Below are 15,745 nucleotides of genomic sequence, written 5' to 3' on the forward strand. Positions count from 1 at the left end.
AGCCCATGGAACTTGGATGTAAGACCATGTGGGGGAGCCCATGGCTTTCCAGCTAAAGACCATGGGGGGGAGCCCATGACACTTAGGTGTAAGACCATGTGAGGGAGCCCATGACATCCAGGAGTAAAACCTTGGGAGGAGCCCACAACATCCTTATATGTTTGTATGCATGGCTTATGTGGTATATGCAACTCTTATAACTAATATGATATGTGTTTATGTGGATTGTATGTGGCGTATGCTCTGGTGAACTTACTAGGCATTAGCTTACAGTTTGTGGATTTGTTTCAGGTACATATGAGCCCATGGGCAAGGGCAAGGCTTGATGGCACGACATGCACTCTCTCAGAGGCGTTTTTATGGGTCACTCTGATGATTTGAAATAATTTTGTTATTGTTAAAAATTTGAGAACAAATGTATTGAGATTTTATGGATTATGGTAAATGTTTTTGACTATTTAAAAATGAAAATTTTCTTTTGAAAATTTTGGTCGTTACAGAAAGATAAAGAGTGATAATGGAACGGAGTTCAAAAATCGGATTTTAGATTCATTTTTGACTGAACTGGGCATTTCTCATAATTTTTCATCTCCATACACACCGCAACAAAATGGTGTTGTCGAAAGAAGAAATCGTTCCTTGTGTGAAGCGGCGAGAATAATGCTTACATATGCAAAGCTACCACAATACTTTTGGGCAGAGGCAATTTCGACTGATTGCTTTACGCAAAATCATTCTTTCATTCATCGTCGTTTTAACATCACACCTTATGAAATTATAAATAAAAGGAAACTTATTGTAAAAATTTACCATGTTTTTGGATATAGATGTTTCATCATGAATCTCAAAGATAATCTTTCCAAATTTCGTTACAAGTTGGTATCAAAGCCTTGGTTTGAGGGATTCGGGCACTCTCTCGGGTGTGTCAGGACTCAAACTAAGGAAATGGTAAAATTGTTTTCAAAAAATAAAAGTTAAAAACTTTTTAGAATGAGAAAAAAGAGAGTGCAATGCGCACGATCGGCCGAGCCAAGTAAGTAGTTCCCCCAGTATGTTAGTCATGTAATACTGATATGTGAGTTATGATAATCGTATGAATCTTGCTATGTGTATGCTTTCAAAATTGTATACGGTTAGGGTATTATAGCATCAGAATGATTGATTTGGCCTTATTTCCTGTTCCTTGTCTGGTTGTGGTCTTAGGGTAGAGTCTATTATTCGAAAGGCTATTTAATCCTTTTCTGTGTATAATTTGCATGCATAAGGCAACCTGTTATGAATGAGTTCTGGTTTGATGTGGATGGAGGAAATCTTAGGTTAGCCTAGGATTTGATCTATGCAGTAGTTTGTGAGATATGATATGTTTTGGGACGAATTAGAGTTATCAGGTAGAACCTTGGGGAAGGTACAAGTAGGTGTGGCAAGTAGTATTGGCCACGTACTACTGAAAGCACATGACCTGTACCCGAACCAATGTTAGACCTGGAAGCTCTAAGGAGGACCGGTGTGGGAGGATCCCCTCTATGGACATCCTGATCATTATATTTTATGGTATTACAGTACAGTATGGTGGTGACACGACATGGAGCTGGGGGATCAGGATCGGGATCTGGATATGGATCTGGGTCGGCGATGGTACTGAGCCCATCGATGAGAGGCTGTGTGAGCTCATCGCATCCGAGGTTACGAGGGGAATCCTTGACGCTACCCTAGTTATCTTTGGGACGGTCAAGGAGGGTATGATGGAGATCCTGGAGGAGAGGCTCAGGGCATTCAAAGTCGATATTGTTGCGGGCCAGGTTGGGGCCCGAACTCCCTCGTTCCAGGAGTTAAAGGCGTGCAGGGCGCCAAAGTTTTTCGGGTTCAGGGACCCCATTGTTAGCCGACGCTGGGTGGCCGACATAGAGAAGGCCCAACACACGAGTTCATGCCCTGATGTGGAGAAGATGGTGTTTGCTTCATGTATGATGATGGCGCGGGGCCGGGATTGGTGGGGAGAGGTGATGAGCCAGGTGGGAGCAACTGGTGTGGCTGAGATGGCATGAGCCGAGTTTGTTAGGTGTTTTGACTTGGAGTTTGCACCACCTATCGAGGTGCAATGGCTGGTGAGGGAGTTCCATGAGCTTCAGCAGACCACCGAGACTGTGGCGGAGATCACCGCCAAGTTTCGGGAACGAGCATTGTTGATTCCACAGTATGCTACCGATGAGGACATGAGGAGGACGAGGTATCATTCCATGCTGAGGGATGATATCGGTGAGTTTGTGAGTTTTACAAGGTGCAAAACCCTGAATGAGATGGCAGAGAAGGCCCGTGAGCGGGAGATGGAGTTGGACTTCCGCACAAAGCGGAAGCCGGAGCAGGCACATACAGCAGTAGGTCATGCTAAAAAGCCTAAGACCTCAGATTCTTCTAGTAGGGGCCAATAGGGCCGTGGATAGTGTGCCAATTGCGGTAAACCGTACAGTGGGACTTGTCGGATAGCGGGCTCAGGGTGTTATGCATGTGGCCAGCCGGGTCACTTGATCAGGGATTCCCCCAAGAAGGGCTTGATTTGTTTTCACTGCAACCAGACCGGCCACAAACGGGCCGATTTTCCGAGGTTGCAGGGAGGGGAGGAGCTGTGACAACCCGAAAATTTTTCACTTTTAAAGCCCAGTCAATCAACTCAGCTGAGTGTCAGACTCATTGGAAATGAGTTCTAGCCCGGTTTAAGGTCATTCTAAGGAGATTTAGCCTAGTACACTTAAGGAATGAGTGTAAGAATGTACCTGCTAGAACCACAGTGTAGCAAATCAAACCTTAACCTCATCAAAATGAGTTCACGGCCACAAGGCAATGAGTTTACGGCCGTAAACTCATGTGGCCGTAAACTCAAGTGTATATATATGGTCCTTGGCCATTTTTCTCATTCTTTCCTTTCCTTGGCCGATTTTCTTCAAATCCTCTCACGTATCATCAAGATTTCCTTCCTAGATCTTCAAAAGATGTAAGTATTCTTCCTAGATTTGTTGATACATCTCTTAATCTAGTATCCTTCCATGATTTCATCCATGAAAATCATTATTTTCTTAGATCTTCAAGTTTCACCAAGAACACCAAGAGCACACACTAGTGTTCTTGGCGAATATATACCATTTCAAGCTTCTAGATCGTAAGTACTCTTCCCTATACTTCATATCTAGTAGGAGGCCGTGAATTACAACATTGAAACATGCCTTTTCCCATGAAGATCATGAGTTTACGGCCCAAGATCTTCCTTGGCCGTAAACTCCATGTTATGGCATGTTTGGGCCTTAAACTCTTCCAACAAGCAAACCTTTGACCTAGAACCCTTCCTTGATGGAAATAAGACCTTAAACTACTCTCAAATGCAAAATGGCCATGAGTTTACGGCTGTAAACTCCTTTGGGCTGTAAACTCATCAAAAGCCTTCATGGATTTGGTCTTTCTCATCCTAGTGTAGAGCAAAAGTCCCTAAAGCTTCCCTAGACTTTAAACTTGCACTTATACATGAGTGACCATGAGTTTACGGCGGTAAACTTCCTTGGGCCTTAAACCCATGGCCGTAAACTCATGTGAGGGTCATTCTACCCTCCTTTGTTGAATCACATGTGATTCCAACACTTGGTCAAAGTGTTTCCTAGTCCCGGAAGGTGTTTCCTTTCATATAGTTTTTTATAAACACTATATTCATGCCAATATGTGTCATTATATGTCATTTAGGACCTATTTTGTCTCGGGACTTCATTCGTGGAACTTCTCGTCCTTACACGCATACCCGTTTGAATCACCCACATCAGGTGAGTTCATACCCCGTAATGAATCTTTTAACTGTCTCAAATGTTTTAAGGGGGAATACAAGTTGAACACAATGATAATTGTGTAACTGTTTGTTATAAACATCTTTTAAAATGTTACTTATGTCATTTATAAGTTGTCAAAACATTTCAAAAACTCTTTTAAAGTTATGTTACTTTATAGTTATACAAAACTCCGTTTTTAAAGTACAAACATAACTTAGTAGATAAACGAGTCTTTTCAATAACAGTTCAAGTAAAACATTAGTAAACTATAATAGGTATAGTTTAGGAGGATACTATGCATTACTTCTAGTACAATGAAGCATACAAAGAAACAATAACATACAGAGAGAGAGAGAGAAAGAGAGAGAGATACTATATTGAGAAACAAACAATACCATACAGAACAAACAAACTAAGTTGCTATAGCATGGAACTACTACAGGATCTAATTATACCAATGAATCACTAACTCATTGTTTTAAACAAAAGGTGATAGTTATATTGGGTATACATGATCATATAACTTCAATGTGAATTACACGGCTTGCAAGAATTTACAGAGGTCGCGTTTGGTTCCCTTAATCTCTAGACAGGGAGAGCATTTAGTAGGGGTACTAGCCTTCACATTATGACCATATTAAAACAAACATGTTTTAGGTCATCAGTACATCCGCATGTCATTATAAATGACAATTGTGTACTTACATTTCCCATTACTTTCATAAAGTGACAGTACCGCTTGAAAGTCAAACTCAAACTATTTTCGAGTTAAGATAGTTATAAACTAGGGAAAACATACACTTTTAGAAACGACAAACAGAACCGTCAAGTCTAGCACATAACAGTAGATGCCTTGGTAGAAGGTTACGTTTAGCAGTAGATGCCTTGGTAGAAGGCTACGTTTAACAGTAGATGCCTTGGTAGAAGGCTACGTTTAACAGAAGATGCCTTGGTAGAAGGCTACGTTTAACAGAAGATGCCTTGGTAGAAGGCTACGTTTAAAAGAAAGGACCATAATGCTAGTCTTATGATTCCTTAATGTATACATCACATGATATATATATACCAATAGGGTCCGACAGGTAATAGGATGTGTGCTCTCCGCTTCATTTCCTGTTCCTTGTTTGGTTGTGGGCTTGGAACGAATTCACCCGATCTATTTTCTATCCGATTCTATATATATGTATGCTCAGTATACATTAAGTCATCATATGGGTACCAGGTATGGGTCAGGTTATAGGACACAGAGTCAAAGCACAGTTTTTCTAGTACAAAACATACTTTCCAAAATCAGTACTTTTGGTATACAAAACTAGAAACTTCCCAGTAAAGGGTTTAATCCATTTTATTAAACCAGTACAATTTAAAGGACCTTAGGTGAGTAACTCTATAATACCTTAGTTTATACATCATGTTTATATATAAAACTAATACCCAATAGGTAGTTGGATGCGTGCTTTCTGCCTTACTTCCTGTGCCTCATTTGGTTGTGGGCTTAGGGCAGATTCACCTAATTAACTTTCTATCCGATATTAGATTATATATATCAGTATAAACTAAACTATTATAAAAGTAGTCACTGTGGTCACCATTTTATTATAAGAAATATAGGTTTTCTTAAAGAACATTTTCATTAGATATAAAGGAACCATTACAATTAACTCCATGAGTAACAAGTGAAGACACCAGGGTTATATATGACGATGATCTAACAACTAATGGGATGTGTGCTATCCGCCTTAATTTCTGTTCCTCGTTTGGTTGTGAGCTTAGGGCAGATGCGCACAATCGATTGTTTGTTTACTCTGAGTCTTATATAATTCGTATCCACTTAGTACCCATAGAAAGGGTTGTAGTGTCATTTTACTTAAGCTTCCATCAAAGTAGGAAATATAGGATTTTCTAGAGGAACAGGCGAACTTTTCAAAACAGAACTTACAACTTACAACATTTTACAACTACATGTTACAACTATATTTTTAACTACATTTTCAACAACATTTTACAACTTTCTTACATCACTAAAATCTTATGAACTCACCAGCTTAATTGCTGATCAACTCTTTCAAATAACTTGTATTCTCAGGAGACTATTAGACAGGTGCTCGTGCTAGGAATTCAGAAGATGGAGCATTATAGCTTCAAGTCTTGTTTTGTTATTTGTTATGCATTCTGTGTTCTATGAACACACACATTGTAAACACTTTCTTTCGAAATGAAATGGTTGTTCATTATTTTCTTACCATATACATATCTCGTGATACTAAACATGACGTTCTCCACCCCTGAACGATTCCGCCGTTCCGGTTTTGGGGTGTGACAGATTGGTATCAGAGCATTGTGTATAGTGAACTAAGTATATCAACCGATAAAAGATATACAACTATAAATACAATGGAGCTTAAATGCTCTGGATAATGATATATTTTTAGAGTATAACTATAAGTTATAAAAATATACCTACTTGCTTATACATGTACATAATAGAACTAGTGTCGCGAGGAGAACAGAACTAAAGTATTTAAAGGTTGGGCACTGTCGTCAACCTGAACAGTTATGTAATCATAGCTAGGATCAATATAGCCTGATCAACTATATTCATTCGAGATGTGACCGACATGTGTTTGGGAATGATGTGGTGTTGCAACAGTGTTAAAACTTACCTGAACACCAGTCAAAAGAATACTACAACAAGTACATTAGAGTTAGAATACTATAGGAGTATTCTATGATTCCATAGCACAATAACAAGTTTGAAACATACCAAGTACATTACGTTAAAATACTATAGGAGTATTTTAGTCCATATAAATAACTTATGTGATAACTTAAAAGACCCTTACGGATAGGTCTATAATCTTGCAATGTATATTCCTAAAGTTTTATATATAATCAAGATCTTATAGACTTAGAATCTGTGGTCTACGCTTCGCTACCATTCCTCTTATGGCTGTGGAGTAGGAGTAGGATCACTTATTCGAAGGTCTATTTAATCTTCAATTATATACAGACTTGTATACATTGTACAATTATAGGAGGACCCCGTAAGGATCACCCCATAAAGTTACCTTAAAGCTCATAGATTCTTTAGTCACTTTCATTCTCGCACGACAAGCCCAGATAGATGTAACCACTTCCTCATAATAAACAACAGAAGAGTCCAGGAGGAACAAGAACAAGTTCATGAGAAGTTTTCAAAGAGGGATCAACCGAAGTAACCAAAACGTCTTACACGTCACACTAATAAATACTAATCTTGTTAATTTAATGAGCGAGTGGAAACACAGCTCACATTATATGTTAGGATTATTTTCTTACATGCAGCTGGTAACAGTTATTCAGGCAACAAATATTCATTCGAGGATAGCCATTTCAAATTCATAGAGTTTATTAGGTATAGACTCTTTTATGAATTGTTTCTAGAACCCCGTGGAAGTCAGGACCCGATACACCCAGAACTAGGATAACCTTGTCTTTTCAGCTTTCGGCTTGTGTCCATTGCTTTAGACTTATTCCGTCTCATCTTTGTATTCTTTTAGAAAAGATGCCTCCTCGCAGATCTAACAGACGCACTACTCCGATAACTCCAATACCACCTCCTTCACAAATCGATTTGGCAGCTATAAACGCCGCAGTGGCTGCGGCTGTGGCAACAGCCATGGCTCAATATCACTCCATCAGTCCCAGCGGAGGTGAAACGCCTACTGATTCTACTCAAGGTGAGGTCCTCGTGCGCTTGAGAGAGTTCTCCTACAAGGACTTCACCAAATGCCAGCCATTGTCCTTTAATGGGACTGGCGGAGTCATCGCTCTGATGCGATGGTTCGAGAAAACAGAGTCGATCTTGGAATTCTGTTTGTGCCCAGAAGAGAGCAAAGTGAAGTTTGCTGCCTGCACCTTCTCTGGCAAGGCCCTAACATGGTGGAACAGCCATGTTAAGTCACTGACTCTATCAGTGGCTAACTCATTAGGTTGGGAAAACCTAAAAGAGTTAATGCGGGAGGAATACTGCCCGTTAGGAGAAATTCAAAAACTAGAACGAGAGATGTGGGATCTCACTATGGTCGGCTCAGACATAGTGACCTACACTGACCGGTTCAGCGAGCTAGCAGCTCTATGCCCCGGGATGGTTACCCCGGAGAGCAAGAAGATATAAAGATACATTTGGGGTCTGACTGCTCCGACCCAAGGAAATGTGTTGTCTTCTAACCCAGCCACATTCGATAGTGCTAAATGCCTGGCTCAACGACTCATCGACCACGGAGTCCGCCATGGTGTAAAAGTCCCTATTCCCGAGCCATCGAGGGAAGACGACTATAATCAGAAGTCGGGGAACAAGAGGAAGAAGAAGCGAACAACACAGGACACCCCGCAAGGGCAACGAGCGAGTACTATGTACGCCGCTACAACACCTACTGCTCCAGAGCCTGCCAGTCGATATGCTGGAACCCTCCCGAAGTGTGGAAAGTGCAACTTTCACCACACCGGAGTATGCCGGGAAATGCAGCGTCTGAACTGCCACAGGAAGGGACACACAGTCCGTTTCTGCAGGGCATCGGCTCAACCGATCTCCCAAGTCCCCGGAGCTGAAGAAAGCCAAGCCAGTTATGGCTGTGGTGAGACTGGACACTATCAGAGGGACTGCCCGATAACAAAGAACTCAGGAGCGGATGGACGCATTCTGATGATCACCACAGGAGAATCTACCCCGGAGTTGTCAACGAGCAGAAGTACGTTTTCGAAATAGTAATTACTTTGAAAATTAATAATTTATACTGATAGAAGATTTAAAATTTGGGGACAACACTTAAAAGTAATTATAATAACCCACATATTGAAATAGGTCACAATATTCAAGAGAACTAAAAGATCCGTTTAGAGAAGCTATTATGGCTTACCATATACATCAGGGTTGTGCATAACTAAGATGTTGCAGACTTAGCATGAGTGACTCCGCTTACCATATACATCAGGGTTGTGCATAACTAAGATGTTGCAGACTTAGCATGAGTGACTCCGCTTAGGTCCCCATTCCTTAGTTGGTTGAGGATTTGAGGCAGAGTTACTCAGTCGACTGCCTGATTCATCTTAAATATTCATAACTTGTATAAGGCAAGCGATTGTAGTGGTACCAGGGAGGATCATGATATAAAGTATCCCCACCAGTTATTAAAGCACTTTCATTTGTATGTATGCGCACATAGCGGTACGATACGTAGGAGTGTTAACATCAAAGGTAAAACAGAAAGCCCTGGATCATTTGCAAAGGGTACATTGTCAAACACACTAGCAGTACATTATCGAACACACTAGGGATACATTATCGTATAACAGACGTTTCTTTCAAAATTGGCCAAAAACTTTGTTCAGTAAAGAGTCTGTTACCATCATTCTTCATGAATTGGCGTGGTCCTCACCATACTAAGTTCATATGTTTCTATCGCCTCGATCGGCAAGTTCTCGAAACTTTCGTCATTCGTATCGACAGTCCGACCTAAACCTCAGTTTTATCTTTCGTATTCTAAACCCCGAAGTACTCGTGCGAAGAGTACTTTTTCCTCCGAAGCCTTATCGTCAGATGTCCGCAGACCGTCACGAAATACCACTCATCCAACAGGCCAAGTTCGAGCACAGAGGCTAAGGACGAATATAGCCCACCTATCACTATTCAGTATATACGAGAGGGTGGTATATGATTCTGATTACACAGATTTAGTATGTGTGTTTCCGCCCTATCTCCTGTTCCTTGTTTGGTTGTGGACCTGGGGCAGAGTCGCACATCCGAACGTCTTACTAACCCTAATTATATACGACTTGTATACATGAAGTAATGATAGATGGACCAAGTACGAATCCTATCATGAACAGAAGGGTAAAGTTGCCAGGTCTACGAGTAGGTATTCTGCCAATCAGAGGAGCGCAACTCCAGTAGTAATGCTAAGAAAGCTAATTTCGGGACGAAATTCCATCTAACGGGGGGATGATGTGACAACCCGAAATTTTTTTACTTTTAAAGCCCAGTTAATCAACTCAGCTGAGTGTCAGACTCATTGGAAATGAGTTCTAGCCCGGTTTAAGGTCATTCTAAGGAGTTTTAGCCTAGTACACTTAAGGAATGAGTGTTAGAATGTACCTGCTAGAACCACAGTGTAGCAAATCAAACCTTAACCTCATCAAAATGAGTTCACGGCCACAAGGCAATGAGTTTACGGCCGTAAACTCAAGTGTATATATATGGTCCTTGGCCATTTTTCTCATTCTTTCCTTTCCTTGGCCGATTTTCTTCAAATCCTCTCAAGTATCATCAAGATTTCCTTCCTAGATCTTCAAAAGATGTAAGTATTCTTTCTAGATTTGTTGATACATCTCTTAATCTAGTATCCTTCCATGATTTCATCCATGAAAATCATTCTTTTCTTAAATCTTCAAGTTTCACCAAGAACACCAAGAACACACACTAGTGTTCTTGGCGAATATCAACCATTTCAAGCTTCTAGATCATAAGTACTCTTCCCTATACTTCATATCTAGTAGGAGGCCTTGAATTATAACGTTGAAACATGCCTTTTCCCATGAAGATCATGAGTTTACGGCCCAAGATCTTCCTTGGCCGTAAACTCCATGTTATGGCATGTTTGGGCCTTAAACTCTTCCAACAAGCAAACCTTTAACCTAGAACCCTTCCTTGATGGAAATAAGACCTTAAACTACTCTCAAATGCAAAATGGCCATGAGTTTACGGCTGTAAACTCATCAAAAGCCTTCATGGATTTGGTCTTTCTCATCCTAGTGGAGAGCAAAAGTCCCTAAAGCTTCCCTAGCCTTCAAACTTGCACTTATACATGAGTGACCATGAGTTTACGGCCGTAAACTCCCTTGGGCCATAAACCCATGGCCGTAAACTCATGTGAGGGTCATTCTACCCTCCTTTTTTGAATCACATGTGATTCCAACACTTGGTCAAAGTGTTTCCTAGTCCCGGAAGGTGTTTCCTTTCATATAGTTTTTTATAAACACTATATTCATGCCAATATATGTCATTATATATCATTTAGGACCTATTGTGTCTCAGGACTTCATTCGTGGAACTTCTCATCCTTACACGCATACCCGTTTGAATCACCCACATCAGGTGAGTTCATACCCCGTAATGAATCTTTTAACTGTTTTAAATGTTTTAAGGGGGGGGGGGGGGGAATACAAGTTGAACACAATGATAATTGTGTAACTGTTTGTTATAAACATATTTCAAAATGTTACTTATGTCATTTATAAGTTGTCAAAACATTTCAAAAACACTTTTAAAGTTATGTTACTTTATAGTTATACAATACTCCGTTTTTAAAGTACAAACATAACTTAGTAGATAAACGAGTCTTTTCAATAACAGTTCAAGTAAAACATTAGTAAACTATAATAGGTATAGTTTAGGAGGATACTATGCATTACTTCTAGTACAATGAAGCATACAAAGAAACAATAACATACAAAGAGAGAGAGATACTATATTGAGAAACAAACAATACCATACAGAACAAACAAACTAAGTTGCTATAGCATGGAACTACTACAGGATCTAATTATACCAATGAATCACTAACTCATTGTTTTAAACAAAAGGTGATAGTTATATTGGGTATACATGATCATATAACTTCAATGTGAATTACACGGCTTGCAAGAATTTGCAGAGGTCGCGTTTGGTTCCCTTAATCTCTAGACAGGGAGAGCGTTTAGTAGGGGTACTAGCCTTCACATTATGACCATATTAAAACAAACATGTTTTAGGTCATCAGTACATCCGCATGTCATTATAAATGACAATTGTGTACTTACATTTCCCATTACTTTCATAAAGTGACAGTACCGCTTGAAAGTCAAACTCAAACTATTTTCGAGTTAAGATAGTTATAAACTAGGGAAAACATACACTTTTAGAAACGACAAACGGAACCGTCAAGTCTAGCACATAACAGTAGATGCCTTGGTAGAAGGTTACGTTTAGCAGTAGATGCCTTGGTAGAAGGCTACGTTTAACAGTAGATGCCTTGGTAGAAGGCTACGTTTAACAGAAGATGCCTTGGTAGAAGGCTACGTTTAACAGAAGATGCCTTGGTAGAAGGCTACGTTTAAAAGAAAGGACCATAATGCTAGTCTTATGATTCCTTAATGTATACATCACAGGATATATATATATACCAATAGGGTCCGACAGGTAATAGGATGTGTGCTCTCCGCTTCATTTCCTGGTCCTTGTTTGGTTGTGGGCTTGGAATGAATTCACCCAATCTATTTTCTATCCGATTCTATATATATGTATGCTCAGTATACATTAAGTCATCATATGGGTACCAGGTATGGGTCAGGTTATAGGACACAGAGTCAAAGCACAGTTTTTCTAGTACAAAACATACTTTCCAAAATCAGTACTTTTGGTATACAAAACTAGAAACTTCCCAGTAAAGGGTTTAATCCATTTTATTAAACCAGTACAATTTAAAGGACCTTAGGTGAGTAACTCTATAATACCTTAGTTTATACATCATGTTTATATATAAAACTAATACCCAATAGGTAGTTGGATGCGTGCTTTCCGCCTTACTTCCTGTGCCTCGTTTGGTTGTGGGCTTAGGGCAGATTCAGCTAGTTAACTTTCTATCCGATATTAGATTATATATATCAGTATAAACTAAACTATTATAAAAGTAGTCACTGTGGTCACCATTTTATTATAAGAAATATAGGTTTTCTTAAAGAACATTTTCATTAGATATAAAGGAACCATTACAATTAACTCCATGAGTAACAAGTGAATACACCAGGGTTATATACGACGATGATCTAACAACCAATGGGATGTGTGCTATCCGCCTTAATTTCTGTTCCTCGTTTGGTTATGAGCTTGGGGCAGATGCGCACAATCGATTGTTTGTTTACTCTGAGTCTTATATAATTCGTATCCACTTAGTACCCATAGAAAGGGTTGTAGTGTCATTTTACTTAAACTTCCATCAAAGTAGGAAATATAGGATTTTCTAGAGGAACAGGCGAACTTTTCAAAACAGAACTTACAACTTACAACATTTTACAACTACATGTTACAACTACATTTTTAACTACATTTTCAACAACATTTTACAACTTTCTTACATCACTAAAATCTTATGAACTCACCAGCTTAATTGCTGATCAACTCTTTCAAATAACTTGTATTCTCAGGAGACTATTAGACAGGTGCTCGTGCTGGGAATTCAGAAGATGGAGCATTATAGCTTCAAGTCTTGTTTTGTTATTTGTTATGAATTCTATGTTCTATGAACACACACATTGTAAACACTTTCTTTCGAAATGAAATGGTTGTTCATTATTTGCTTACCATATACATATCTCGTGATACTAAACATGACGTTCTCCACCCCTGAACGATTCCGCCGTTCTGATTTTGGGGTGTGACAGGAGCTGTGGCGGTGCCTGCACCCACCACATTGAGGATTACTGATGGCCGCCCTGCTAAGGCGGATGCTCCTGCGGTGAAGAGTCGCGCATTTCATTTGACCACCGATGAGGCTCGGGCAACGCCGGACATTGCGGCTGGTACGTACTTTATCTTCCTGCTCTATATTTATTGCATTGCTTATGTGTATATTGTGCTTATGTATAGGGACCTTTTGGTCAATGGTATGTCTGCCAACGTTTTGTTTGATTCGGGAGGTACCCGATCGTTTGTATCTCTTGCGCTTAGCAAGAAATTTCGGGATGCGCCGGGGACTCTGGGTTCCCCGCTTGAGGTCGAGATTGTGGATGACCGCACTATGAGTGTTGCGAGGGTGTATCGGGACTGTGTCCTGAATGTGCTTGGGGAGAGGTTTCGTGTTGATCTAGTCCCGATACCGTTTCAAGGGTTGAAGGTGATCGTCAGGATGGACTCGTTGGGAGCCAACGGGGCCATGATTGACTGCGAGTGCCAGCTGGTGAGGGTTCGAACCCCAAGTAGGGTAGAACTGGTTATTCATGGAGAGAGGGCCTCGCAGGGGCTAACCCTCTGTTCAGCTGCGAGGGCCATAAGATTTCTACAGTATGGTTGTACGGGATTTTTGGCATATATCACGGATACGAGGGCTGAGACCCCGAGGGATTTGGACAGTGTACCGGTTGTACAGGAGTTTCGGGATGTCTTTCCCGAGGAGTTACCTGGAGTGCCACCGGAGAGGCAGGTGGAGTTTCGCATTGATTTGGTACGGGGTGCCACTCCGATAGCCAAGGCACCGTACCGGCTAGCTACGTTCGAGATGCAGGAGCTATCTACGCAGCTTTAGGAGCTGTTAGACCGAGGGTTTATCCGTCCGAGCAATTCCCCGTGGGGAGCTCCGATCCTGTTCGTGAAAAAGAAGGACGAGACACACTAGATGTACATTGCTTATCGAGAGATGAACAAACTAACGGTGAAAAACCATTATCCGCTGCCGAGGAATGACGATTTGTTCGATCAGCTGCAGGGTGCGTCTTGGTTTTCCAAGATTGATCTTCGGTCGGGATACCATCAGATGATGATTCGGGATGAGGATATACCGAAGACAACTTTCCTGACCCGGTACAGATACTATGAGTTTGTGGTGATGCCATTTGGGCTCACCAATACCCCAGCACCGTTCATGGATCTCATGAACAGAGTGTGTAGACCGATGCTGGATCGGTCGGTGATCGTTTTCATTGGTGATATACTGGTCTATTCTAAGACCAAGGAGCAGCATGAGCAGCATCTGAGGGAGGTATTGGAGACACTGAGAATGGAAAGGCTTTATGCCAAGTTCTCAAAGTGTGATTTTTGGCTGCGTGAGGTGCAGTTTTTGGGGCACATCATCAACCAGGAGGGCATTTCGGTTGATCCGGCCAAGATTGAGGCTGTGATGCGGTGGGAAATACCGAAGAACGCATCTGAGATTCGTAGCTTCTTGGGTTTAGCGGGGTACTATTAGAGATTCATCCAGGATTTCTCAAAGATCGCCGTGCCTTTGACCCGCTTGACCAAGAAGAATGTGACATTTCGATGGGGCATGGATCGGCGGTTGACTTTTGAGACCCTGAGATAGAGGTTATGCGAGGCTCCGATTTTAGTACTACCTGAGGGGCTGGATGATTTGGTAGTGTATTGTGATGCATCGATCTCAGGGTTAGGCGTGGTACTGATGCAAAGAGGGCATGCGATCGCGTACGCTTGGAGGCAGTTGAAGCCTCACGAGGCGAACTACCCTACTCACGACCTGGAAATGGGGGCAGTGGTGTTTGCCCTCAAGATTTGGAGGCACTACTTGTATGGAGTGCGGTGCACTATTTATACTGATCACAAGAGTTTGAAATATTTGATGGATCATCAGAACCTCAACATGCGACAAATGAGGTGGTTGGATGTGCTGAAACATTATGACTGCGAGATATTATACCATCCAGGGAAGGCCAACGTGGTGGCCGATGCTTTGAGCCGCAAGACGGCAGGTTCTCCGATTGGGAATGTCTGTCTGAGGATGACGATGGTCTCTCCACTACTAGATATGATCAAGAGAGCTCAAGTAGAGGGTTTAAAGAAAGAGAACTGGAAAATAGAGCGGATCCGGGGGCAGTTTCCCTTGTTTGTATGGGATGGTCGGGGGCTCTTGACACAGTGTGGCCAGGTCTGGGTACCGGTCACCAGGGGAGTGAGACAGAAGATATTGGAGGAGGCGCACAATTCCAAGTTCTCTATACATCCGGGAGCTACAAAAATGTATAGGGATCTGAGACTGAGCTATTGGTGGCCCTGCATGAACTGGGAAATCGCTTGGTTCGTGGAGCGGTGCTTGACTTGCAGGAAGGTCAAGGCCGAAGATCAGCGGCCATATGACAAGGTTCAGCCGTTACCCATTCCTATGTGGAAGTGGGAGGAGATCACCATGGACTTCATC

This window comes from Lactuca virosa, chromosome 2 (genome assembly GCF_052849685.1).
Source record: "Lactuca virosa cultivar CGN04683 chromosome 2, Lactuca_virosa_CGN04683_v6, whole genome shotgun sequence".
Classification (NCBI taxonomy): domain Eukaryota; kingdom Viridiplantae; phylum Streptophyta; class Magnoliopsida; order Asterales; family Asteraceae; genus Lactuca; species Lactuca virosa.